The 24,921-nt window shown below is 36.3% G+C and overlaps 1 protein-coding gene and 1 pseudogene across 4 annotated transcripts in view; both read left to right on the forward strand.

The window, feature by feature from the left end:
* LOC118979458 (acyl-CoA synthetase short-chain family member 3, mitochondrial-like) overlaps positions 1 to 11,750 on the forward strand; it is a 29,411-nt pseudogene extending 17,661 nt beyond the window's left edge.
* The window catches only part of TP63 (tumor protein p63), a 223,298-nt gene that overhangs the window by 42,207 nt on the left and 156,170 nt on the right, over positions 1 to 24,921 (forward strand). The window lies entirely within an intron of this gene.

Below are 24,921 nucleotides of genomic sequence, written 5' to 3' on the forward strand. Positions count from 1 at the left end.
ATGTGTCAGGCATTGTATTACTTGCTTTACGTGTATCCATTTATTTCAGCTTAACACCAAGTCCATGAAATGGAGACTATTATTACCTCCATTTTATACATGAGGAAATAGTCACAGAACAATTTAAAAAAATTGCCCCAGGGTTTACAGCTGGGGAGTTGCCGAGCTTCAATGAAGCCACATCCATTACCCTTTTCTACCTTGGGAACCCCCTACCATCTGTACAATGTTTGGTAATTTATAACACATGCTAAACTTATTTGCTTCATTTACAAGCAAACAAAGGAAGTTTTCAAATCTTCCTTTGAAAACTTGGTTACTGAAATACAAGATGCCAGAGTAGCAGACACAGGAAGAAGCAGGAGAAATGCCATTTCTAAAGACGATGGGCTATATTTCTTCCCCAGCATCCGGTGAATCAGTTTCCTCCCCTATCATATGCAGTGTATTGAATATCTCACCGTATAGTTGGACAACCTCAGTTTCCAAACACGGCCCAGAGGATGACTTCATCCCCTGTTCCTTCATTGGGAACATGCTTTCCTCTTTATACTTGAACATGAAGTCATCGCAGTAGCCTGCCAGTCGTACCCCTGCTCACTACTTCTGAATCTCTAGAATCTCTATCTTGCATGACCAGGAATAATAACTCAGCACCTGCTCTCAAAGTGTTAAAGCGCCCAATGTTCTCACCAGAAGGAAATCTGTAGAATTCAGACATGTCACCTAGGATCAGTAAGGTTTTATATTCAAAGTTTTGGACAGTAGCAAGATTTGATTACATCCTAGACATCTGCAGTTTCAACAACTGCAGGAAAGCAGTTGGTGAAATATCATTATGACTAAATATATGGGTGTGAGTGGGTGTAAGAGAACTCATAGTGTGATGTGGTCTTCCTTTAGAATTCTGGCAACTCCTCATGACCACAGGGCAGTGTTTTTCAACATTTTTCATCTCATGACACACATAAACTAATTACTGAAGTTCTATGGCACACCAAAAGCTATATTATATCTTTTGCCTATCTGATAAAAAAGTATAATTCTGACTGATTTACAAAAAAAAATAGTAATTACCTACCCTTTTTGCTCCAAAGTGACTTTTTAAAAAAAATCAGGTGCCTATATTTGTATATAAGGATTTTGGTACCAAGAATTAATAAATCAGATGAGACCTTGTTATGTGACATGACCAATAAGATGCAGCTCTATTATATGACCTATATATTTATGGTTCAAAATCATAAATATGGTTTATGGGCACTCATACCAGAAGGCCAGTGTTGGCTGTTGTCATTTTTCTATTTGACAATCTCTGGGGAATAAAGGTCAGTGCCCCTGACTAAATAGTCAGCTATCAAATGTTTTAAAAATTCTGAAGCACACTGGTTGAGAATAGTTGCTATTGGGCCATATTGCCCAAAAGAAATGCTTTTCTTTTATTTTTATTCTCTGATTCAGTAGTTCCTCATTTATTTGGTACCTATGGTTTGCCAGGTGCCAGGAATATAAAACTGAGCAAGATATATTCTTTGTTTTCAAAAGGTAACATCCTACAGGAAAGAAAGATGGTTAATCAAACAATTTCCATGCATGTAAATACTATGGTGAACAGCTAGACAGGGAGCTGTAAAGATAAATAGACAGAGCTAACAACTCTACTATAGGAAGTCAAAAATGCTGGGAAAAGGCCCTGGCTGGTGTGGTTAAATGGATTGAGCACCCAACTGTGAACCAAAGGGTCACTGGTTTGCTTACCCATCAGGGCACATGCCTGGGTTGCAGGCCAGGTCCACAGTAGAAGGTGCATGAGAGGCAACTGCACATTGATGTTTCTCTCCCTCTCTTTCCCCTCCCTTTCCATCTGTAAAAATAAATAAATAAAATCTTTAACAAATGCTGGGAAAGGGAATTTCAGCAAGTGTAAATTACATGTAAGTGGGCAAAAAGGTATGAATAGAGCTGTGTTTTGAGAATTACGGGTAGTTTAGTGTGTCTGAAGCTTAAGACAAAAAGTGGGAGTAGTTTAAGGCAGGAGAAAATGTGTCACCTTGTGGGTGACACAGGTGTTAAGGGTATAGACTTAATCTATGTTAAGGGGTATAGACTTAATCTGTGTATCTTTAGGGTATTTGCAGCTATTTATTCTTGGAATGGCATATAAACAAATATGGATGTAGAGGCAAAAATAAAAAAAGGATTTGTTAATGACACCAACTGTGGGGAGAAGAATGAGAGTGTGTAAAAATGAGAGTCTCTGTTGTCTTACTCTGTAATCATCTATATTATTTGAATTTCTTGATGGGAATGTACTAATGTATTATGAAATAATAATAAAGACAAACAAATATAGAGAGAGTAAAATATCTTTAAAAGAAGAGAATAGGGAAGAGCATGAAATGTGACAGGCCCAGGAAAACTAGAAATGAGGACATCCAAACAGAATACTAAGACACTGATAAGCAGTTCCTAAAAATATATGAGATCACTTTTAATACAACCAAAGATAGGGACGAGTGAATAGATAACCACAGAAGGGGACTCCAGAGAAGGGAGAAGATTGCATGAGGTAGGAGGGATTGAAGGAAAGGCTGTGGCAGGGATTTTAAAGGATCTGGACGAGTCAGAGTTTGTAGAAAGACCCAGAGCCAAATGGACTGGAGGTGGGTTTTGTCTCTTCTTCCGGTTGTCCTCCTGCTGCTGTCCCTTGTGTGTGTCCCCTCCTTGGCCTCACTTTGTTTTGAGTATTTCCAACAGTTTTCTTCCTTGCCTTCAGTATATTACTTTCTCTTCCCTCCTGTTTTTACTCATCTTATTCAGCTGCTTCTATTTTCTAAGGCCCCTCGCGGATGAGACCTTTTAGATTCCACCTGCCATTTTTGTCTTCTGTATCTGATTTCCTGCAGCGCTTATGTTGAACCTCTCTTGTAGGACATTATTTTCTGTGTCATTCCATTATTTTTATAACAGCCCATGTGGGACCTATTTCTGGGTTTGGTTTGTAGTCTGTCTTCAATAACTGTGTGTGTCCAGTGGAAGAAAGAGGGAAGGATAGAAAAGAGAACAGAAGGAAAAGAAAGGTCCTCCTCTCTCCGTTGGTTTTTCTATAAAATTAGAAATTTGAGAACAATATTCATTTAATGCATTTCTCTTACCTTTAAAGAGTGAAGGGACATATCAGAACTTATATATTTCTCCTTTTAAAAGAAAGCAACAACCTGGAAACAATATGAACACACACATACCATACCCCCATACACACATATGCACACACACAGTGAGACTATTATATTTAAATGCAAACAAGCAGGAAAAGGAGTAAGAAGCAGTAAAAAGAGCACAGCTTTGGAAACTGAAAACCCCATATTCCAGCCTTGCTATCCATCAAGTAACTCAGCAGTCTTGAATGTTGCCCTTCATGTTTCTGAGTCACAGTTTTCCCCTGTACAGTGAGGAGTTAGAAAGTCCATACATTTGTTGGTAGAAGGGCAGGGAGAGGGAGAGAGTGCAAAGCCGTGACTAGGTTCTCTGGGAGAGGAAAGTTGGGTAAGAATGTGTGCTCTGAGTGCTCAGGTCCAGATCCATCCCAGGCACTGATTTCTAAGCTTATCCCTTCCTCTTACTTGCTTCTTTCGTGAGAAAAAAAATTAGAACCAGTCTTTGCTTCCTGTCCTCCTCCACACAGACGGGGAAAGGAAGAGAGTGAATAACCTAAACAAGAGAGTCTAGGAGCAGGACTCACTCGGAGGCAGGGCGGGGATGCCGTTCAGAGAAACTGAGACATGGCGGAGCAGAATGCCCTTGACTCTTTGGGAACATAAACCCTCACATACTGGTTTTTGAAGAGTGGATTGCAGGTTGCATTTTCAGAAACAAAGATTCATGGACTGCTAAAACTAGATAGGATTTTATAGTGCACTTAGTTGAAAACAAATAACTCAAAAACCACCCAAGAGCTAAAAAATAACTACTATCTTTCACTAAAGTTCACTATCTTTCCAGGTAAGGGAACACACCACCAGTTTAAAAAAATCACTGACATGTCTATTGAGAGAAAGATCAAGGTTTTTAAGGGTTAGAAATAAGAAGTTCATTTTGATTGAGCTACTGCAAGACTGAAAATTCACACTCTGAATAAGAGAGAAGTAGTTTATAGGCCTATACACAGGTAAAATAAGTCACACCATTCATCAGTCAGGAAAAAGTCTTCTGTCAGGTTTCACAGAGTATGAAGAAGCAGGATCACTTCAAGTCAATGGAGTGAGGGTCTGGGTTGCACTCCCTGACTTTTAAAGCACCTTCAAAATCTAAAACTTTATGATAGAGGGACTGCGAACATCATGCTATCATTATCCCAATATCTTTTCTACCATATCAGGATTGTTCTCAATGGTGTCTTATTCACAGTTCTCTGTAATGTAGCAAGAGTTCAAAAATACCTGCTAACTGAGTGAACATATAAAATGTGAAGCAAACAATTGGAGGTCTGTTTGGAAGGACTTCTATCAAGATTAGAATGTGTTATTGCTCTTCACTTCCTTTTCATTACAAAGAAACTTTTAATGCACGGTGGTCTGAATAGTTGCAACTTGCTTAACTATTATGCTCTGCAATTTTATTGGAGACAAAGTAAAGCAGTGACTGTATCAGAAAGTCCAGAAATAAGATTTAATGACTGGTTCCTTAGAAAGAATTTGGTGTTAGGGACTGAATTTAAAGAAATGTTTTTGGTTTGGACAAAAATACAGTAAAATCTTAAAACTTAAATGCTGTAGGGGTCGTCTCCCCCTCCCTCCACCCTGCCCCTCACCAATCGTAGAAATGAATAACTTCGAACCCAGAAGAGGGATATAATTTAACTTAAGTCTCCAGATCTCCAAGTCTCAAATGTGTAGAAATGTTATCAGTCAATGTGATTATAGGGTGTGATCTTTCCTAATTTAAGAAAGATTTATTCCAGGCCCTTTGTACCTGGGGAAACCTCCTTGATTGCAGACAGACTCTTGGGATACAGTTTACACACACTTCTGACACTAAAAGTATTGACCACAACGCCCCTTTATCCAAGAAACAGCTGTTTAGTTTCCTCTCGCTCTGAAGTTACTTCCTGACTCATTCTGCCCCCCAAACCCAATTGAGTCTTTATCGCTGTGCTCTTTAGCAAGTGAAGATGTGGATGCTGATAGCATTCAATCCTCTAGGGATTTATGGTCACAAAGTTTGGCAAGAGAGCTGATCAAAAAACCTGTTATCCACTGCTGCAGCATTCCTACTCACCTGTCACACCCTATGACCTAGCCAGGAGCAAGTAGATGCCCTGACTATGTAAGTGGTAGCTTGAGAGGTCATGGGAAGGTTTCTGTTTACAGCAGGTGACTCTAACTCTACATGCTTATTAGAGAGATAAAACTGTTTCCTGCACCACATTACTCTTCGCTGAATTAAGAATCTCAAAACATTATAGCCACAAGCTACTTTACAGGTCATCGGGTACTAATGTCCCACTCTACAATGGCAGAAATGAAGCCCCAGAAAGAGACGGTAAACCTCCCTGAATCACACATCTCAAAAGGCAGATGTGGTTTCCCGAATCCTAGAATGCTGTCCACCATACTGACCTGCGTCCACCAGCAACAGGAGGACAGAGTGGCCAACACACAACTACCTCCTTGTAGGTGGTGAAACTGAGACACTGGGGTTTATTTAACTTTTCCCAGGTCATGCATCTACTTCGTGGCAGAGTTTGTTCTAACACAAAGCTTCTTCACCTGACAGTTTGAGGTCCGTTGGTGAGCTTCCAGGGTTTCCATGAATTGTTAGTATGTGAAAATATGTCAAAACAGTGTGCAAATGTGTACCTTTCTCTGAGAGCTTTGATAACTTCCACTAGATTTTCAAAAAGGTTCTGAGGCCCCTAAAAATAAGTGTGTTTTAGATTACCTGCTCTTAATGGCAGTTATGATTTTTAAAAATGGCTGAAGCTCATGGACACAAGGAGATTCTGCCTTGAACTATTGAAACACTCTTTCGAGCTCTTCATGTCTTTGTTAAAGTAATATTTCTATAAGTGGGTCTGCTTTAGATATTATTATCTACTTTACGGGACAGGCAATTAAAGAAAGATGGGGGTAGATACTGAAAACAAGGAGTCAGTTTTGTAAATTTTTGTGTATTTTTATATAAAAATCTTTACATTTTTATCCACAAAAATCTTTGGGTATTTTCATCTCTAATGTAATGGTAATCCTTGGCTTTTTTTCCTCTGCCTCACTACACCCCTGTAATTCTGAATAACACAAACAATTAACTATTTTGAACTTAGAATGAGATGAAATGGGTTTAAATTCAGGCTCTGCTACTTGCTAGCTTTGTATCTTGGAAAAGTTGCCTTTTCAGACTTCCAATCTCCTGGAAAATCTTTTCAGTCAAATAAAATATAGAGCTTTCTACTGCATGGGTGAAATCAACAATATATACAAAAGCAAATGAATACTGTATAGAGCATATTTTTCCTTAACCTGCATGTCCATCATCAGTTTAACGGGGGTCAAGCTATTCAGCAGAGCAGGATTCTGGCTCCAACATTAATTTCTTCTTTTACATTGAACTAGTCATTCTTCTTCATCCCCATTTAGGACCTCTCTTCCTTTTTCTGAAGATTATGGTAGCTGAAACAGATTTCTTCTTTATTTCTAGTCCTACCATTCTGTTGTCTCTTTAGCTGTCAATGAAGTCTCATCAAATCTGTGGAAATTATTATTATTGCATGATTCCTTCACAGCTTCTCCTTGCTAAACTTCCTAGAGGGACATTTTTTTGCATTGATCTTGGATGATATTCTCACAGTCCAGGAATTGAATTCCTCAAGAAGTAGCCTAAACCTGGATAAAATGAGGGAAAATAAGGAATGATGCCTTAGGTCTGTTATTGGCTTACTTAAATCTTCTTTGAATTTTCCCTCTCTGTTGTCCAGATCAACGCAATCTAGGTATTACTCATTATATTTATTAGTGCACCTTCTGAAAATTACAAACGTGTTTTTAGAAGCGTATCCAAGTCTTCTGCGTGATACCTTACACGTGTTTTCAACTGGAGGTAGAATACATTCCTATCTCTCATCCCTTACCTCTGGCAATCACAAATCTGATCTCTGCTTCTATGAGCTTGGTTTTCTTTTAAGTTGTTTCCTTAGGCACTTGACATTTACTTTAAAAAATGTAAAATACTTCTGAAAGACTTTGATTTTGTTTTTAGAACATATGCTCTTTGTTTTTCTCTTTTTCTTTTCTTTCCTTCTATTCTCTAATTTTTCATTCATTCTACTCTTTTTTATTTTCTTTATTTGCCTTTGCATTTTATTTTTATTTATGTCTTGTGTTATTTGCTTTCTTCCTTTTCCTCTCCATCCTTACATTTTTAAATATCAATTACACTTTATTCCAATAGGAATGTGACATAACGTGCAGTTATGGCTAAACAATAGGCTAACAATAGACAAGAGTCATGGTGAAAAAATAGAACCTTTCCTCATTCCATAAATGAAAATAAATTTTCTATCATTTATAATAAAATGTAACAAAAAGCACAAAATATAATGCATAAATGCATTTTATCCTGAATTTGAGAAGGAAAAGACTCTGAGCAATTGAACAATGGGAGAAAAAAAGTATGGCTACCACAAACTGACTGAACCAGAAAGCATTTGGTAAGATACAACATTCATATATGATTAAAACACTGAATAAAATGGGTGTTGAAGGAAAGTATCTCAACATAAGAAAGGCTGTACGTGACACACTGACATTAATATCATCCTCAATGATGAAAAACTGAAAGCTCTTCCTCTAAAATCAGGAACAAGAGAATGACATCATCTCTCACCACTCATTCAACATAATTCTGGAAGTCCCAGCCAGAGAAATCAGGTGAGAGGAAGAAATAGAAGGCATCCAAATTGGTAATGAAAAAAAAAAGCAGTGTTATTTTTTAGATGACGTGATTCTGTATACAGAAAACCCTAAAGACCCCACCAAAAAACTCAAAGACTTTTACAAACAATAAGCCATTTCAGTATAGTTGCAAGACAAAATCAATGTATAAAAGTATAATTCATTTCTATATACTAAGAATAAAATATAAAAAAGTATAAAAATTTATTTTGCAATAGCAACAGAAAGAATAGAATACCTAGGAATTACTTTAAGAATCACTTAAAGAATGTGAAAGACCTATATACCAAAAACTACAAAACATTATTTAATTATATTGAAAAAGACACACGAAATGGAAAGACATTTTGTGTTTATAAACTGGAAGAATCAACATAGTTAAAATGCCCATATTACCCAAAGAAATATACAAATTTAATGTAATTTCCATAAAAATCCCAATGCTGTTTTTTAAAGATATAGAACAAAAACCATAAGACTTGTATGGAACCACAAATGACCTCACATAGCCAAAATGATCCTGAGAAAAAGAATGAAGCCAGAGGCATTATACTACCTAACTTCAAATTTTACTACAAAGCAACGATATTCAAAACATCATGATTTGGGCAGGAAAACTGACACACTGACCAATGGAAAAGAATTGAAAGCCTAGAAATAATGCCACATGCATATGGGCAAATAATTTTTGACAAAGGAGCCAAAACTATACAATGGAGATAAGAAAGCCTCTTCAATACACAGTGTTAGGAAAATTTGAAAGTCACATGTAAAAGAATGAAAATATATTACAGTTTGTTCCCATGCATAAATATTAATTCAAAATGTATCAAGATCTAAATATAAGACCTGAAACAATGAATTACATACAAATCATAGGTACTAAACTCATGGAGCTTGGTCTTGGAGAAGGATTTATAAATTTGACCCCAAAGGCAAGAGATATAAAGGCAAAATAAAAGGAATGGGACCACATCAAACTAAAAAGCTTCTGCACCGCAAAAGAAACTACCAACAAAACAGAAAGGCCACCCACTACATGATTGATGATGTTCACAAACAACAGCTGAAACAAGGGAATAATATCCACAATAACTACTTCAAAAAAATGAAATACCTAAGAATAAATCTAACCAAAGATGTGAAAGACATGTACTCAGATAATTATAAGACACTTAAGAATGAAACTGAAGGAGACACAGATAATTGGAAGCACATACCATGTTCATGGGTAGGAAGAATTAACATCATTAAAATGCTCATACTACCCAAAGCAATCTATAGATTCAATGCAATTCCTATCAAGATGTCAATGATATATTTCACAGAACTAGAACAAATATTTAACAACTTATATGGAACCATGAAAGGCCCTGCATGGCAACAGCAATCTTAAGAAAGAAGAGCAAAGTTGAAAGAATCACGCTACCTAATATCAAACTGTACTATAAGATCATAGTAATCAAGTCAGCATGGTATTGGCATACAAACAGACACATTGATCAATGGAACCGAATAGAGAGTCCAGAGATAAACCCACACCATTATAGTCAATTAATGTTCAACAGAGGAAGAAAGCACATAGAATGGGCTAAAGAATACAATTATAGTGTTCAACAAAGTACTCACATTATTTTAACTAATTCACTAAAGATTTTTTATACATTCATATTCCTCAGAACAATTTTGGATTTTGAGCAATAGATATCCAAGGAAATGCTTTCCTTTAAAGTACACATTAATAAAACCCAAGGGAGAGGGAAATGAGGTGTGACAGGTTTTCTGCATGAATTAAAATTGGTAGAATATCTGAAACATAAGCACTTATTTGGGGATATCACCTTAGGTTCCTCTTTGCTGTGACATTTTTCTCAGATTTTTCTTGATTTTTGATGAACTTGACTGTTTTAAAAACTGTTGGTCAGGTATTTTATAGAGTACCCTTCAATTAAAATTTGTTGATTTTTTTTAATGATAAAACTGGGATTATGGGTTTTGGGGAGGAAAACCACAGAGGTATAGTGACATTTTCACCACATCACATTAAGAATACATACTGTTAACTTGCATAATCATTGTTGATACAGGGCTGATGAACTGTTTATCAGCTTTCTCTAGTGTAAAGCTATTTATTTCCCCCACTTCCCTTTGGAAGAAAGTCACTACGTACAGCCCATGCTTACAGCATGGGGAGTTATTTTCTACCTCTTTCAGGGTTGAGGATCTGCACAAATTATTTGAAATTATTCCACATGGCAAATTTGCCTTTTCTTCCACATTTACTTATTTATTTAATTATTTCTTGATATGAGTATGAAGTCATATCATAAATAGTTATTTCATACTTTGGGGTATAATTCAGTACCACTTTCTTTATTTTGTTGTTTAAATTGCTCCAGTTTGGGCCATTGGTTGCTTTCTGCGTTGCTTTGACATACTTTCATTACTGTCTGTGTATGTTACTGTTTCTTTTAAATGTTTTTGGCTCTTTCTTAATTTATGCTTATACAATATGTTCCAGGCTCATCTTGCATGTTTTCTGTCCCAGTTCCAGAGTCAACTATTTATTCAAAGATCCCTGGTTCCTTTTGTTGAAGAGCAATATTATAAACCAAGATCTGGACATTAGGTATTCTCATTGCTGCTGGAGTGTTTTTGCTTCTAGGCCATCTCAACAGACAGAACAAGGAAATATTTATACTAAAGTATGTATAATTTATAACAAGTTTTATGTACAACTATCTATTCTATGTTAAGCTAAATATGAATTTAAAGTGATGTCCCCAACTTTTATCCATTACCATATGAACTAGCTTGCTCCCCTTGTTTATCTGTATCCACCCACGTCCCATGGACGTAAATGTTTATTCTTTTGCCTACACCAAGCTGTCCTGATTGCTGCAGCTTCACAGTATGTCTTGAAATTACATAGGGTCTTCCAATTTTACTTTTCTTTGTTTTGTTGGCTATTTTATATCTTTTGCCTTTCCACATAAACTTTAGAATCAGTTTACTAGTATCACTGTGAACAACAAAATGTGTTTCAGGATACGGTGGGCAATGACTAGTCAAGAAAATGAGGATCACTTGGTTTTACCCGGAAGATGTATTTACACAAAGACACAAGACCTTTTTACAGGGCAGAAATAGATATTCCATGAAGTCAGTGACATCTCTAGGCATGGAAAGTTAGGATTTGGGATGACAACATGCAAAAACAAAAGGCTTGGTGTTTAGGAAATGTTGTGGTAAAGTTGCTGTTACTCCTGGGGCTTTTTCAGGACTCTGGAAGAATCAGGAAACAGTCAAGCATTTACCCTTTGAAAAGTTTCCTAGATGCTATGATGCCATGGATGACGGTCACACGGACAAAAAAACGCTATTTCATATATGTGTCCAGTTAATGACGCGATAAATGTTGCTGGTCACAGGATTTCTGCAGGGCCCATGGAAAAGTCTGTCCTTTCCCATGGCTCTGTGGCCTGGCCGCCTGTGCTGTTGTCGGCAAGGAGGATCTTTTGAAAGGTCAAGTCCCTTTAGCCCGCTGTGTGTTGAGAAAAGGTTTACATACAACTGAGGGACAAGTTTTGAAAGAAATTGTGAAACAGGTTAGACAGAGGACGGGCCCTGTGGCTACTTTTCAAAAGGTAGTGTGTGTCAGTTACTCAAAACCAGATCTGACAAAATTTCTGGGGCAGCCCTGTCTGTCCTTGTTAACAGCAAACCGTACTTGCTAACGCTTAAGTCGAAGACCCCAGCATTTTTAGTCATGCAGAAGAAATGCTGAAATGGGCGTCATAACTTTTTTTAGTCACTTGGAGTCTATTTTCTAATCGAAGTCAAGCTTTTAAATTATTTCCAAAGATAAGTGTTTAAATAAGTTAAAAAATAACTTGCTGTGATTTTGATGGGGATCATGCTGAACATATAGATCAAGTTAAAAAAAATTGACATCTTGACAATACTGAGTTTTCCAGTCTGTGAACCAGAAATATATCTCCAAGTTTTCAGATCTTTCTTGATTTTTCATGCGTTGCATAGTTTGCTTTATATAAGTCCTATACTAAGTTTATTAGCTATAATATTGTTAGTTATAATATTTAGCTATATGCTAAATATTTCTTTTTGGTATTATCGTAAATTCAAAAAAAATTTAATTTCTAATTGTTCATATATGATATATAGGAAATTAACTTTTACATAGTGATCTTGTACTTTGTGAACTAATTTTACTCATTAGTTAAAGAGCCTTCTTTAGATTCTTTGAGATTTTCTACACAGACAATCATGTATCTATGAATAAACAAAGTTTTCATTTCTTCCTTCCCAATTCATATACATTTTGTATGCTGTTCTTATCTCATTCTACCAGTTAGGGCTCCCAGTACAATTTTGAATAGAACACCTGAGAGAGAACACCCTGCATTCTTCCCAACCTTAGGATCTTGAAAAGTGTCTGGTTTCTTGCTATTACATGTGACATAAGCAGTGTTATTTTTATTTTTTATAAATATTCTTGATAAACTTGTGGAAATTCCCCTTAATTCCTAGTTCCCTAGATGAATATTGGATAATATCAGATGTTTTTTCTGTATCAATTATCATAATTGCATAGTTTTTCTTCTTTAGCCTGTTCACATGGTCTAATAATTTTTACATGTTTAATTCAAATGTCTCTTGAGCTTTCATAATTAGGTTTTTTTTCCTTGCTTCTTTATATTTTGCTTTTTTCATCAATTAGGGCTGGCAATTATTTCTTTCTTTAAGGTAAGAGCTATAAGTTATACTTCATAGAGGGAAATAGAGTAGTTAATATTTTTCTAAAGCCAGAATATCTGAGTTCACAGTACAGATTTACTTTTTAATTGGCTATAAAGCCATATATACATTACTCCTTCATTTTCTCTACTTGTAAAAATAGACTAATAATAAGACCTGCCTTGTTATGGGAATTACATATATTGACACATTTAAAGTTCTTAGAACAGTATCTGCATATAGTAAATTATACAACTGCTTTTTATTATTATATCTCTATCACTCGCACTTAGCACATTACTTTGCCCACTGTAAGTAAAGGCCTATTGATTTTACTCAAACCAAATGATTTTTAGATTACTGCTTAAGGTAAGTTTTTGAGTAATATTTGATTACTTTATATGATATTTTATTTATATATAGAACTATACTACTATAGAATTGACAGTCTATAACAGATTAATATCAATTACACTTGCCTCACAAAAATTCTACTGGAATAAAAAGGAACAGTAAAAACTAATACAAGTAGATTCAATTAAACTGTTATTGAATGCCTGCTAAATACTGACCATGGTAAAGTTCATGGCCCACAGTGAAATGACCAGCATGGTTTCTGCTTTGACAGAACTTACAGTCTAGTGGAAAAGACTAATTTTCCTGTTTATTTTTTAAATTAATAAATTCTTTCCTTCACAAATCACAGTACCTCTTCTGCCCCAGCAGTTCCGCACTCCCTGCCTCATTTTAACACTCAGAACAAGCCCTCTGAAGTTGATCCTGATACCCTTATCTTTTTGAGCTCTCAGTTCTGTCCCATTGGCCTGTGGGTATGTTTTTTTTTTGCCAATAGCATGCTGCTTTGATCATTGCAGCTATGTAGTGTGGTTTGATGTCAGGGATTATGATCACTCTGGTTTATCCTTTTTTTTCTCATGATTCCTTTTGTTATTTGAGATCTCATATAAATTTTAGGATTATTTGCTCTAGTTCTGTGAAAAATTCCCATTGGGACTTTGATGGGCATTGCATTAAATCTGCATTGTATTATAATGCTTTAGGTAATATGGTTATTTTAACAATGTTGATTCTTCCTATCCATGAACACAAAATATCTTTCCATTTTTTGTGTGTATTCTTCAAGTTCTTTCAACTTGTAGTTTTCAGTATACAGGTCTTTCACTTCTGTTTTTCAGTTTATTCCTAGGTATTTTATCTTTTATTTTTGCATTTATAAATGCAATTATTTTCATTTTTTCCTTGATATTTCATCATTAGCATATAAGAATATGATGGAATTTTATATATTAATTTTGTACCCTGCAACTTTACTGTGTTGGTTCCAGTAGTTTTTTGATGGAGTCTTCAGAATTTTCTATATATAGAATCATGTTATCTGCAAATAGTGACAGTTTTATTTTTTATTCCCAATTTGGATGCCTTTTATTTTTTTTTCCTTGTCTGGTTGTCCTGGCTAGGACTTCTAGTAGTATGTTGAATAACAGTGAGAGTGGGCATCCTTGCCTTCTTTCTTATTTTATAGGAAAAGCTTTCAGTTTTTCACCATTAAATATGATGTTGCCTGCGGATTTGTCATATATGGCCTTATTAATCTGAAACATTTAACTTCTATATCCATTTTACTGAGTGTTTTAATCATAAACAGATTTTGTATCTTGGATGTCAAATGTCTTTTTAAATCTATTTACTTGACGATATGATTTTTTTTATGTTGTTAATGTTGTATATCACATTGATTGATTTACATATGTTGAACCATTCTTGCATCCCTGGAATAAACCCCACTTGACTGTGAGTTACTATCTTTTTAATGCAAAGTTACTATCTTTGTATCAATTTGCTAGTATTTCATTTAGAATTTTTGCATATACATTCAGCAGAGATATCGGCCTATAACCATTGTGTGTGTGTGTGTGTGTGTGTGTGTGTGTGTGTTTTCCTTGTCTAGTTTTAGTATTTAGTAATGGTGGCATCAGCAAATGAGTTAAGGAGTATTCTTCCTCTTCAATTTTTTGAAAGAGTTTGANAATCTGAAACATTTAACTTCTATATCCATTTTACTGAGTGTTTTAATCATAAACAGATTTTGTATCTTGGATGTCAAATGTCTTTTTAAATCTATTTACTTGACGATATGATTTTTTTTATGTTGTTAATGTTGTATATCACATTGATTGATTTACATATGTTGAACCATTCTTGCATCCCTGGAATAAACCCCACTTGACTGTGAGTTACTATCTTTTTAATGCAATGTTGTATCAATTTGCTAGTATTTCATTTAGAATTTTTGCATATACGTTCAGCAGAGATATCGGCCTATAACCATTGTGTCTGTGTGTGTGTGTGTGTTTTCCTTGTCTGGTTTTAGTATTTAGTAATGGTGGCATCAGCAAATGAGTTAAGGAGTATTCTTCCCCTTCAATTTTTTGAAAGAGTTTGAGAAGGATAGTTATTAAATATTGTTTGAGTGTTTGATATACTGCACCAATGAAGCCATCTGGTCCTGGACTTTTGTTTTATGGGAGGTTTTTGATTATTAATTCAATTTCCTTACTAGTGATCAGTTCATGTAGGTTTTCCAATTCTTCATGGTTTAATCTAGAAAGTTATGGGAAACTAATTTTTCACAAAGGTACAAAAAGCATGCAGTGGAGAGAGAATAGCCTCTTAAATAAATGGTGTTGGGAAATCTGGAAAGCACATGGAAAAGAATAAAACTAGACTGCTGTCTGAAACCATAAAAATAATAACACAAAATGGATTAAAGACTTGCATATACGACCTGAAACAATAAAGTACATTAAAGAAAACGTAGGTATTAATCTCATGGACCTTGGTCTCAGAGATGGTTTTGTGAACTTGACCCCAAAGACAAGGGAAGTAAAAGCAAAAGTAAATGACTAGAACTACATCAAATAAAAAGTTTCTGTACAGCAAAAAAAAAAAAAATCAACAAAACAAAAAGGCTACCAACCACATGGGAAAAGATATTTGCAAATGATACTTCTGATGAGGGGCTAATATACTCATACATAAAAAAATAAAAAAGCAAAAACCCAATTAAAAAATGGGCAGAGGATCTGAATAGACACTTTTCCAAGGAAGATAATACAGATGACCAACATATATATGAAAAGATGCTCAACTTCACTAGTTATAAATTATAAATTTATCTCTGCTTGAGGATTAGCCCTGCTGAACTGGCCTTCTGGGACTACCTCGGCTCTGGAGGTGCATTAGTGTGTTGGCTACTAAGCTTCCAATGGATCTCTTGTTGTTTTAGGAGCTTCCCTGAGAGAATTAAAGGTTTTAAGTGAATGTGAAACATCAGAGAGAAACTGTAGGGAAGATGAATTGACAATGCATCTCCACTTTCCAAATTCATTTGAAGCCAACTTCCTCCTGGGCCAAAATGATTCAGATTTAAAAACCTCCAGGGGCCTCTCTGGGTCTTTAGAGCATTAGAGAGCCTTTTTCTGGCTGTCATAGATTATCTCTCCATTGTTTCGTGACTTGTTGAGGGGAAGATTTGATTGGTAAATCACCTTTTCCCTAAGGCCTTTAAATTCTTTGCTCATTCAAAGATAAGTTGGACTCTGACAATACATTCCACCAAGCTTTCTTCCTTTCCTGGATCCCAAGGCAATCAGCCTGTGCCTTACCAAGGGTGTAGGGAGCAGGGCAGAAGCTAAAGGGAAAGAACCAAAGGATAAAGCCCAGGCTGAGTGGTGCTGGGGAGGCTGGGGTGGGGTGGGGAAGCGTCGTCCCGTCTGCCACTCTGCTTTGAACTAGATAAAGAGTCAGGACTGATCAAAACGCACAAACCTGAATCTGAGTCTTAGCTCTATCATTTGAAATATGATCTTGGGAAGCACTGAACTCTCATGTTTATTTTCCTCTTCTGTTAAGTTCACTAAATAGCTTATTTCTCAAAGTGTTCTTGATAATAGTGAATGTAAGGAAACATAATGTATATATAAAGAATATTAGAAAATTAATAAATCACATCATTAACAATAGGAATTGATCACTGACTCAGGCAATATGCTGTGTGTTCCATACTATTTTCACATTTCATCACCTTGCAATCTTCAGAGTAAGTGCCATTTTTATTTTTATTGTTCAAATGAGACATACTAGACTTGGTAACTTTGTTCCAGCCAATGGGCCAACACTAGAGCCAGGCCTGACTCCAAAGCCCGTCTCACATCCATAACTCCCCTTTGACGGCTGCTGTTTCATGGGGCCCAACCCAGAGGGCTGCCTACGTGAAAAGGTCTGCCAGTCCGAGCTGAGTTTGTATATGATGGATTGAAAGAAGAGGACAAAAAAAGAGTTATTTATGGCTTTAAATAAAAGTAGTTTTCAAAATCCGGTTGCTTAAATCCTAAGAGAGAGGAAAGCCAGGAAATGCACCAACGCTGTGGTTTGGTTACAATGTCATCAGTGGTCCGTAGAATTTAGAGCTCTGCGACTTGTTCTTATTCCCAAAAGAGAAGGAAGCAGAGACTCATAAATGTGTGCTGACTTATCCAGAGTCACAAGTCAGTTGTTGGGAGAACCAAGGCTGGAACACGAGTCCCCAGCATGCCTTGTGCAACCTCAACCTGCTTCTAATGGAGGAACTGAGGTGACGAATAGCCTCATGATTTCTAACAAAACCTTACTCACTGGAGAGGACCTGATAGAATCACACGTGTGAGTTAAAGACACTTTGTTGTTACCTGTCCCAGAGAGCACTTCTCAGGGTTTCTGTTTGGAAAACCAAGCCACATACATCCTTTTTCCACTTACCAAAGGATTTTATTTACGCATTAGGCTAGTCCTGTGCAATAGGCTTGAAGAAGGAAGAACCACAGTGGCGGCAGGAAAATGATCAGCATGGTGGAGTGAGTGTGTGTGGATAGCTGTGTGGACACCTGTGTGTGGGTCTGTATTGTTTTGACTTGAAAGGTCACATAGCAAGGTCATATCAGCGTACACTATTTTCTCCCAGAATACTCTTTATCTTGCTTTCGATGTGGCAATACTGAATTAACTTTTCAAACCTCAGCTCTCATCACTTCCTTTGTGAAGCAACCTAGAGCTTATAAAACAGTTTCTTCAGCTCTCTAGACAGCCCAACACTTAGATACTATCTATCCAGTGTTCACATCTTAGTTTGCCACCATCTCAGGGAAACCCCCTGATACCAGGTTCGGGCCTTACCTATACATTCATTGTGCCTTGCATCTTTCTCTTCACACACTTGTCAGAGTTGTGTGCGGGCGATTACTGTGTCCAGTCCAGGTCTGTCCCCCTCGCTAGGCTCTAAGTTTACGAGAGCTCCAAGCTCTCGTTCAGAGCGTTGTTTCCTGCGGACCTGGTATAGTGTTCAGCACAGAAAACCGCTCAATAAATACTTCTTGCTGAATGAGTAGTGTGGCACTTTGTATTATACATACATTTTTGTAACTTGTACAATCATTGAATTCTGTTTCCTTAGAGTTCAGTACAAGGTTGGCACTTTTAAAAAAGTTTTGAAATAATAGTAAAATGAATAAAATATGCTGAAATCCCTTCTCCATGGAAGTTTTATAAATTTTGAAAAATCCAGGCAGCTAGAAAAATTCCTCAAACTGACTTTTTCTCTTTGAGAGGAAAAAGTATAGAGAAATCTAGTGTCCCAAATATTTGTAAAATGCTATGGTTTTTAGTTTTATCTAGCTGTATCTAGCTGCATGACTTCCTAGAAGTACTGTCCACATTGGTGTAATGTTTTTGTATAACACATGGTCATTAAACATGTTACTTAGTCATTGGCAGTTCAGGGTTTTCCCATGCCTGAGCTATCTGGGAAGCTATCTGGGAAGCTGTATGGTACAGGCCCAAGAGCTGGGACTTGAGCATCAGAATGGGTCATGGTCTTTACTCTGTCACTTTCTGGGTGTGTCCTGCAAGCAGATTACGTGGCCACTCTGTGCTTCAGTTTTCTCATATGTAAAATAAAGGTAACAGTGAAACCTACCTGATAGGATTAGTATAAATGTTAACTGGGTAATAGGGTTCATTGGTAATACCGGCTAATAATGCATAGTGTTTAATATATATTCATAGTTGGTAAATAAGTTTGAGCTACTAAAATAAATGTATCTAGTTATCTGGGTTCTCAAAAATATTCTTATAATAACAGATGTTTTTATTAGCTGAAAATTTAAGTAACCATTTTTAGGCCTTTGGGGCAGAAAAATAAGAGGGCTATGAAATGAAGCAGGTATAATTCACCAATCTCAAGAAGTGCTAAGAATATGTGTTCCAGTTAGTGTGCAATATACAACACATGTCTTCAAACAATCAGTGTTACATCAAATAGTGAACCACTTCATAAACTGATTCCATATGGTGACACCCTAATTTATAATAAGGATATTAATACCACAAGCACAGCTTCATTATTGTGAGGTAGTTACAACCCTGAAGGGGTTATGCCTCTCGCCCTTAAGTTAAATCAGAACCACTAATGGGCTGGAGAGCATGTAGACTTCATAAAAACAGATTTAATATAAGATAAAAAATTATATTTAGAAAACTGAAAAGAAGCCTGTTGCTTTTAAGACATTCTCTAAAGGAACATCCTCTTGGGGATATATTGGAGTCTCCAAATGTGTGAAAGACTTTGTTCATGTCAAAAAGTAGAAAGGGAGACTGGTTTAGATTTGAAAGGAGACCATTTGCCATTTTAAGTCGCTCATATTGGGAAGAAAACAGCAGCCTTCTGTGGATGAACAATGCCAGCAGCCCTTTAACAAGAACAGTGACACTTCAGGGCCTGGAGTATCCTAAAAGAAAGCCAAGATTGGCCTGGCTTGCAGAACTAAGGAAGAATTTATTAATTCTATGTTGCCTATCTGGTACCCTGTCTACCAAGGCATGGACTTTTCTTACTTTCATCTGAAATATGCTTTTTAAATATGGAGAAAATCTCTACATTGGAATATTTTATGATTGTCCCCTGGGTTCACCCCCAATACAAATAACTGGTGCACAGGATGACAGTTATGGCAACTATTATTTTGGCAAGAAAATAGAGAGGTCAGGTTGCCCTTGTGACCTTTGTCCTTAATTCTGTTTTATGTACCAGAGACTCTTCCTATCTTCTGCCCATGGGCCTTTAGCACCTTATGACATCCAGCCATACATCTGATGTTGGCAAACTTCTCTAACGCCTACAAATCAGAATTACCTAGATCCTCGATATCAGCCAGGAGAAAGGTATCTAATACCAAGGAATGCAGATTGTCTCCTGCTTTGCTTGACAGACAAAGTAGGACCAGAGAGAGATGTTGAAACATTGCCTAAAGCTGGAGTCCTAACTCTAGACCCTGCTGCTTCAATGGAAAGGGGCCCCCAAACTCAGGAGGAACAATCCTTCACATTTTGCATATTTTTTTCTTCCCACAAAAAGACCCACACCCCCTATATACTAGGTCTCTTCTCATTTTGTTTCATTGTGATTTCTTGAAAGCATTCTTGCTAGCTCACTAACCTAAGATTTTAGTGGTATATATATATGTGGATGGAGCATTTTAATTTTGCTGATAATTGCTGTCAACATTGAATGATGTTAGAACTGTACTAACATATAATTTTTAATAGCACAATTTTATGATAACATTAGCCAAAAGCAGAGTTTTAAAAAATCATCTACTGTTCTGTTAATTACTTCAGTGAATTAAACATTCCTATTTTCCAGTTCATGTCCAATATCTAGCTGGATGTTTGCATAATATTTGAATAACTATATTCATAGCAGAGATAAAATTCTATTACTTACATGTCTCACATCTTCATTTTTCTGAATTTGCCATAAAGTGATTATTTTATTGGGTTAGGGGCAAAATTCGTGAAGGAAGTAAAAATGTGTGAACTACCAGTTATAAATAAATAAGTCAAAGGGATGTAATACAAAACATGGGAACTATAATAAATAATACTCTAGTATATATTTGAAAGTAGCAAGAGAGTAGATCTTATAAGTCCTCACCATAAGAAAAAAAATTTATAACTGTATATGGTGACAGAGGTTAACTAGATTAATTTTGTAGAGATTATTTCACAATATATACTAATACCAAATCATTATATTGTAGGACTAAACAAATATAATAGTGTATGTCAATTATACCACAATAAAAGTAACAATTTTTTAAAAAAATCAGTAAGGCAAATTTAAAGCTCATATTCAAAATATTTTAAACATTTAGTATACTTACATAAGTAGAAACTTCATTAAAAATTTATCTTAACTATTCTTTGAAGTGGCTTTCTAATATTTTTGACATTAGCCATAATAAAAATATGCTGTGTATGGAGCACACACATATTCATACACAGACATAAACATCCACGAGTTCTGTCCAGAAAAAGTCCAACCATTGTTAATATTACAAGAATGTTTTGTCCGACATCAATGTAACCTCACAGCCAAGGAGAGTGGACTGGAATGCACATATGTGAACAATGATGACTTTACTGTACTAGTCAATGGGGGCAGTAGATGCCCTTGAGTGAGCATGTGTACTGTGTGGCCATTGAGTTCAAAATGACTGAGTGACTAGAGCAACAAATCTGTATCAGATTTTACATTAAGCTTGAACATTCCTCTTTGGAACCTATTTGGGTGGCTCAGAAGGCCATAGCTATAGGCAATTGGTGATTGGCAGCTTCATCACCACAACCTGCCTGCTCATGCATCACATCTTGTGCAGAGTTTTTTGGCAAACCATCAAACCACCCAGCTGACTCAGCCCCTCATAGCCCAGATTTGGTACCCTGCAATGTTTGCCTTTTCCCAAAATTAAAACAACCTATGAAAAGGAAGAGATTTCAGACTATTGATGAGATTCAGGAAAATAGGATGGGACAGCTGATGCTGATTGGGAGAATGGTGTGAGGTCCCGAGGTGCCTACTTTGAAGGGGACTGATGCATCATTGTCCTATGTACAATGTTTATTGTATCTTCTTCAATAAGTGTCTGTTTTTCATTGTATATGGCTGGATACTTTATGGACAGACCCCACTGTATAGGTTGAACCATGACATTTCATAAGACTACATGCACTAGGATCTGATATATCATATTTGTTCCATTCCAGTTTATTCCTCCTCCACTTTCCCACCTCTCTTTCTGTCTCTCTTCCTTTCTTTTCTTAAGCTATCTGTAGCCCATAACATTGATCTTACCTACAGACTGATAGATATTCTTTAAAAGCAGCTTTGACAATATGTAGAATAAAATGGCTTACTAAAATTGAATTCAAACAACAATATGTACTATCAGTTAACTTAATATGTGGAGCCAGTTTCAGCAGTTCCTATAAACTGCTGAAATTGTATAACCTATAAAATCAATTAGGTTATACAATGATTTAAAAAAAGAAAGAAAACAAGAAAGATAGAATATTAAATAAACATTAAATAAACTACTACTCTCCTTTTTTGGTATGCTTTTATGTTTGCTTTTGCAACAAAATTAGCACGAAGTTTTCCTACTTATAATCTTAATACCTTTGTTTTTCAAAAGAATTGACTATTGACTACTTGTGGCTTTATTTCATCAGTCTTTGGCAAACATCAAGATCTATTTTTGACTGACATGCATTATTTTTTGGTTTAATTTTTTTTCTTTTTCCATGATGAGGACAAACTTTAAAACTGGAATATAATGTTGAAACTTTCCTTTTCCTTTATTTTAGGTTTATCTATACCTGATGGAGTTTTATGTTGTTTATTCTTAATGAAAAATATAGTAAACAGACATTGATTTTTTCATTATTAAAGAATTATAGCTGCTTTTTGATTTATAATGACTTTCATAAATATTTCTGTGGATTATTCATCTTGTCTTCAATTTTGAAAAACTTGAGGCAGTGTAGTATAAGAAAGGAAGTGTATAACCAAAGGGCTGCAGTTCCCTTTAGAGATTTGGGTCATGCAATTTCACCTTTCTTTACCCATAGGAATGATGTTTGTGCCTCTGCTTTACTTTACAGGAATATTTTGGAAATGGATAAATATATGTATCAATAAATGCTTTGAATTCCTAAAATAAAGGCACTTATCATTTACTTAGTAATAGCAAGCAGAATGTGTTGTGTGAAGAATAGCAAGAAGATGTATAATAGCAAGAAGTACAGATATTAAGTACTTAAATCTATTATGCTTTAAAAAGCAGTCTAGTTTTTATTGAACTTACGCTACACCATCAAGCCATGCAGCTCTGTGTATGTGTTGGGGGGAAAGGGTGGGGAAGGAAAGGAAAAGAGGAAATACACACTAACTGGTATCCCTAGGCGCTAGATCTTGTAAATGTACTTTCTCGGGTAATCCTTCTAACAACTTCATCGGGTGTATCCTATTACCCCCATGTTGTAGAGGAGGGAAATGTAACTCTAACCGGTCAAATGACTTGCTTATGTCTGACAATTAATAAGTTACTGAGCTAAGGATTTAAGTCGAACTGCAAAACTCAGCTTTACAGGGCATCACAAAGTTTTTCTAATTCCTGCTTTGGAAACTTTTGTTTGCAGCTAACATAGGAAAGGACAGAGCTAATTTAATTAAAAGAAATAATTTACATTACCCAAAGAGAGTTCTTTTTTTAACTTCCCTCAATGTTTCCATTACTGTTTTAGCCGAAGCTGTAGATCATGTCTTATTTTATCTTGCTCATTTGTCGAACTCCATGTCCTGGTGTGTATTATAAAAATACACTTGCTAAAGATGAGTTAAAGGGCAGGACTTATACTGCAATTTCTTGGCTCAGTTATTTATGTAATTAAAATGTTGTTTCCAAGAGTGACTGGAGGTTGAGCTAGAGGAGGACATTGGAAGGAGAAGCAGCTTGTGAGTTAGGGAAATTCCAGATGACCAGGATTGCCAGATTTCCCACTGGCCCTTTATTGCTAAATGCTGCCTCCTGCTCTTCTTGCACAGCTGTGTGCTTCGTTAAATAGTGATGTCCACAAATCACAGCACTGTTAAAATGCCGAGTGGGGGGAATTTCTCTACACTGGTTGCTTCCAAGTTCCTAGCGTTTTCACAGCGCACCCACCAAACTACCTCCTTACCCGTCAAAAACTATAAGTTCAATATCAAGAGTGTATTCATCAATTATACTGTCTGTCTATTCTCTTGGAGAGACACATTGGTAAGAGTGCCCATGTCTAAGGCAACTCGGTATGGGTCTTGTTTTGGCAGATACAGCTTCTGACCTTGATTTGCCACTATTTTTTTAATTGAGTCAAGGAACATTGCCTAATCATTTGAAACAGATTTTTTTTCCATCCACTATGTGGGTATAGTGCTATTCAGAAACCTGCTTTGTGGTGTTTAGGGCCAAGATCACAGTTGCTACTGCCTAGCGAAGGAATAAACGGTACAAGAGTTTAAGTAGCAATATCTGTACAGAATTTATGTATGCAAGACACTATGTTGAGTGAAGTAGAGGTTGACAACATACAAAAAGGCTAATTGATATACAATACTACGACTAGTACAAGATTAGCTCTGATGAGTTGTATACTAAAGTTCTTGAAAACGTACAATGGGAATATGAGGAAAAATACAAATTCCACCTGCAAGGATTGGAAAAGTTTAGAGGGGGAAGTAACATTAGCTCCAGGCCTTGAAAGACAGATAAATGGAGGTACTTCTGGTGGAGAGAACAAACGTAAACAAAGATACAGAAAATGGAGCTTAGTGGGTTATCAGAATGGTGTGTTGCCTTGTGATGCAGTGGTAGCATTGTAACTGTATTATTATACAAACAGCATGTTTGTCTGGAAACTAAGAAAATAACAGCCTGGTTGACTTCATAGGGGTAGATTGTCTCCAGCTCTACATCTTACCTTACAGCAGCTGGATTCTTGCATTTATATCCTAAGCCCTGCATTTACAGGCATTAAATTTGTGATCCTTCTGCTTAAATAAAAAATGGAAGGGGATAGGTGGTTTGAGGGAGCTTCTGTAATAGAAGGCTGTTGGTCTGTGTGTTGGTGGGTGGACGGAAGAGCAAGAATCGAAGGGCCAAAGTGGAGATGATCTGGGGGCCTATAGTCCCTGGGGGGAAAAAGTAGTAGCTAGTGAGTGGGCAGGACTTGAGCCTGCTTTTTTTCTTGAAAGTTTCACCTAGTCTAGACAAGGAAAACA

The sequence above is a fragment of the Sturnira hondurensis genome, unplaced genomic scaffold, assembly GCF_014824575.4.
Source record: "Sturnira hondurensis isolate 20B ecotype Veracruz unplaced genomic scaffold, ASM1482457v3 Scaffold0000396, whole genome shotgun sequence".
Classification (NCBI taxonomy): domain Eukaryota; kingdom Metazoa; phylum Chordata; class Mammalia; order Chiroptera; family Phyllostomidae; genus Sturnira; species Sturnira hondurensis.